The 4,155-nt window shown below is 36.7% G+C and overlaps 1 pseudogene; it reads left to right on the forward strand.

The window, feature by feature from the left end:
• The first annotated feature begins 2,721 nt into the window (after positions 1–2,721).
• LOC123801005 (nucleophosmin pseudogene) lies at positions 2,722–3,698 on the forward strand (annotated as a pseudogene).
• The last annotated feature ends 457 nt before the right edge of the window (positions 3,699–4,155 follow it).

A 4,155-nucleotide genomic window follows, 5' to 3' on the forward strand; every position in this document is an offset into this window, starting at 1 on the left:
AAAATAAATACTCAAAAAAGAGGGAAAGCAACAAACACAAGTTATCCAGCAATAATAAGGAAATTTATATGGAAGCTGGAATTCAGTATGTGGAATCATACCATCACACTCCCCAAGGACAAAAATAAAAATGCATCACAAAATGATCTCCACTTGTAGTTATGTACTTCTTCTTTGATCAACTTGATTAGAACAATACATAATCAGAGGTTACACACACATACAAGCACAAATTCAATAATCCTGGATTTTCATGACCTAAATTCATCAACATATTGCCAAATTATCTCATTTCTTCTAGCTGTTAGAAATTATGTACCCCACATACAGAATGTACTTCTTGACTGACTTACATTTCAAGAAATTTTAGGAACTATCTATATTATATTCCTTCAAATTTCCCCTCACTCTCTCTAAATTGCCTTTAACAGTTTAAAGATATCATCTTATATACACATATATAAAATGTATACATCATAAATACATGCCTGCATACATATATAGATCTTTTTGTATACACACATATACATACATGTATATGTCATATATGGATACATATATGTATGTGTGTATATCTGTGTGTGTGTGTATCATTATCTGTGAAAATGGCAGAGTAGGAAGCACCAGGAATGTGTCTCCCTACTGAGATAACATTGCAATGGCAGAACCTGCCTGATGTAACTATATTAGAACCTGAGTTTACTGAAGGCTTACAATTTCCAAATGAAGGCTTATATGGTAAACTGAAGTTAATTTCAGTCAATTTCAGCTCTTAGCACAGTAGCACCTACCCATCTCGAACCCCTCTGGCCATAGCAGCAGCTCAGCATGTTCCAGAAGTGGCTTGGCCACATAGCTTGTGGGAGCCAGGGTGGGCAAAAAAGACCCTGTCCTCCAAATATCAAGTATCTCTGCTGTGACTGCTGATTACTGCTTCTGATCTCAAAGAAGTAGAGAAATGTTATCAAAATTAAGAAAAAAGAAAGAGGGAAGGAAGGAAGGAAGGAAGGAAGGAAGGAAGGAAGGAAGGAAGGAAGGAAGGAAAAGGGAAAGAAGGAAATAAAGAAATGGTTGTTAAATACTGACTGAAGATATACCTTATTATCAAATATACTAAAGCATACAGTGTAGAAAACATTTATGCAAAATCTAAAGGACAATACCAAGCAAACAAAGAAATGTACTATTGTGAGCAAACATTCTATTCAACAATTAATACTATGTGGTTCAGCTTCCTCTCATTATCTGTAGAATTGATTCCATACTTTATTCGGACACTCCTCACATATTTCAAATCACACTTATCACTGTTTTGTTAGACAATTTCCTTTCCCACATAAATTTCCTTGTTTATTCACTTTCTCTCTTCTAAAATGTTTTACATCTTAAGTATAATGTTTTCCACAGCTTAAGTACAAATACCTTCTTTAGTCCTCCTGTTACAAAAAGCCCCGTAATAAACTCATATTAATTTCCATGTTTTAGAATTTTATTTTTTATTTGAAAAAGAGAGCGCATGACAGAGGATGAGGATGGGGGGAGGGGCAGAGGGAGAAGGAGAAGCAGACTCTCCAGGGAAGCAGACTCCCCACTGAGCAGGGGGTCTGATGTGGGGCTCTATTCCAGGACCTTGAGAACATGACCTGAGCCAAAGGCAGACACTTAACCAACTAAGCCACCCAGGCACCCCTTGTTTCCATTTTTTAATTATGGTAGAATTACATAATATCCACCATTTTAACCATTTATAAGTATATAATTTAGTAACATCAAGCACATGAACAATGTTGTGTGACCATTACCATTATCTTCTTCAATAATTTTTTTATCATCCTAAATAAAAACTCTGTATCCTTTAAGCATTAACTTATTATTCCCCTTTCCATTTAGCCCATAGTAACTTCTATTCTACTTTTTGTATTTATGAATTTGACCACTCTAAGAATCCCCTACAAGGAAAATCATACAATGTTTATCTTTTTGTGACTGACTTCACTTATTTTAAGTCTTCGAGGTTTATCCGTATTGTAACATGTGTCAGAATTTCCTTCATTTTTAAGCCTGAATAATATTCCATTGAGAGTACATACCACATCTTGTTTATCCATTCATCATTCAGTGGACACTTGGATTGCTTCCCTTCCACTTTTTCACTTTGTGAATAATGTTGTTATGATTACAGTTATAGAAGTATCTGTGTGAGTCCCTGTTTTCAATTTTGGGGTATATGCCCCAAAGTGGTATTAACAGATCAAATGACTAATTATATTTTAATTTTTTGAGGACCATCATACTGTTTTCCACAATTTGCATCATTTTATAGTCCCACTAGTAACAGTGCATGAGGGTTCCAATTTTCTACACCTTTACCACAGTTGTTAGTTTTTTTTTTTTTTAAATAATAGTCATCCTAGTGAGTATAAAGTGGTATCTCACTGTGGCTTGATTTGTATTTCCCTAATGATTAGTGATGTTGAGCATTTTCTGTCATGACCATTCACATACATTATTTTGATAAATGTCTACTCAGTCATTGCCAATTTTTAAAAAATTGTGGCAAAGAATATATAATATTTCTCACCTTACCCCCTTCTAAATGTATAGCTTAGTAATGTTAAGTATATTCACATTAGCCCCTGGTGTGATTCCATTCTGCATGGCTGTTCTGTGGAATAGTAGTCATTTGTCTCCATCCACCTTCTCTCCCACCCAAGTGTGGAAGATTTGATGGACATGGACATGAGCCCCCAGAGGCCCCAGAACTATCTTTTTGGTTGTGAACTAAAGGCTGACAAAGATTGTCACTAAGGTGGATAATGATGAAAATGAGCACCAGTTATTTTTAAGAACAGTCAGTTTAGGAGCCGGTGCAAAGGATGAATTGCACATTGTTGAAGCAGAGGCAATTAAAGTCACACTGGCAACTCTGAAAATGTCTGTACAGCCAACGGTTTCCCTTGGGGGCTTTGAAATAACACCACCTGTGGTCTTACAGTTGAGATGTGGTTCAGGGCCTGTGCATATTAGTGGACAGCACTTAGTAGCCCTGGAAGAAGATGCAGAGTCGGAAGAGGAAGAGGAAGAGGATGTGAAACTCCTTAGTATACCCAGAAAGAGTTCTGTCCCTGGAAGTGGTAGCAAGGTTCCACAGAAAAAAGTAAAACTTGCTGCTGATGAAGATGATAATGATGAGGAAGCTGAAGAAAAGGCTCCAGTAAAGAAATCTATAGGAGATAATCCAGCCAAAAATGCACAAAAATCAAACCAGAATGGAAAAGACTCAAAACCGTCAATAAGAAGATCAAAAACATCAAGAATATTTCAAAAAATAGGAAAAGACTTCCAAAACACCAAAAGGACCTAGTTCTGTAGAAGACATTAAGGCAAAAATGCAAGCAAGAACAGAAAAAGGTGGTTCTCTTCCCATAGTGGAAGCCAAGTTCATCAATTATCTGAATAATTGCTTCCAGATGACTGACCGAGAGGCTATTGAAGATCTCTGGCAGTGGAGGAAGTCTCTTAAAGAAAATAGTTTAAACAGTTTGTTAACATTTTCAGTCTTATTTCATTTCTGTAACAGTTGGTATCTGGCTATCCTTTTTATAATGCAGAGTGGAACTTTCCCCACCGTGTCTGTAAATGTTGTCCAGGTTCCATTACCAAGAATGTGTTGTCCAAAATACCTGTTTAGTTTTTAAAGATGGAACACCACGCTTTGCTTGGTTTTAAGTATGCATGGAATGTTATGATAGGATATAGTAGTGGTCAGACAAATGGAAATGGTGGGGAGACAAAAATACACATGTGAAATAAACTCAGTATTTTAATAAGGTAAAAAGAAAATATATTCACATTAGTGTGCAACAGATTTCCAGAACCTTTTCATTTGCAACACTGAATCTATAACCACAAAATACTAACTACCCTTTTCCATATCCCTATCCCTTGGCAACCAACTTTCTACTTGATGTTTCTTTTTTTTTTTTTTTTTTAAGATTTTATTTATTTGTCAGAGAGAGAGCATGCGTGAGAGAGAGCACATGCAGGGGGAGCAGCAGGCAGAGGGAGAAGCAGACTCCCCACTGAGCAGGGGGCCCAATGCAGGACTCGATCCCAGGACCCCGGAATTATGACCTGAGCCCAAGCAGACGCTTA

Source organism: Ursus americanus, chromosome 10 (genome assembly GCF_024610735.1).
Source record: "Ursus americanus isolate L20-20 chromosome 10, mUrsAme1.1.p, whole genome shotgun sequence".
Classification (NCBI taxonomy): domain Eukaryota; kingdom Metazoa; phylum Chordata; class Mammalia; order Carnivora; family Ursidae; genus Ursus; species Ursus americanus.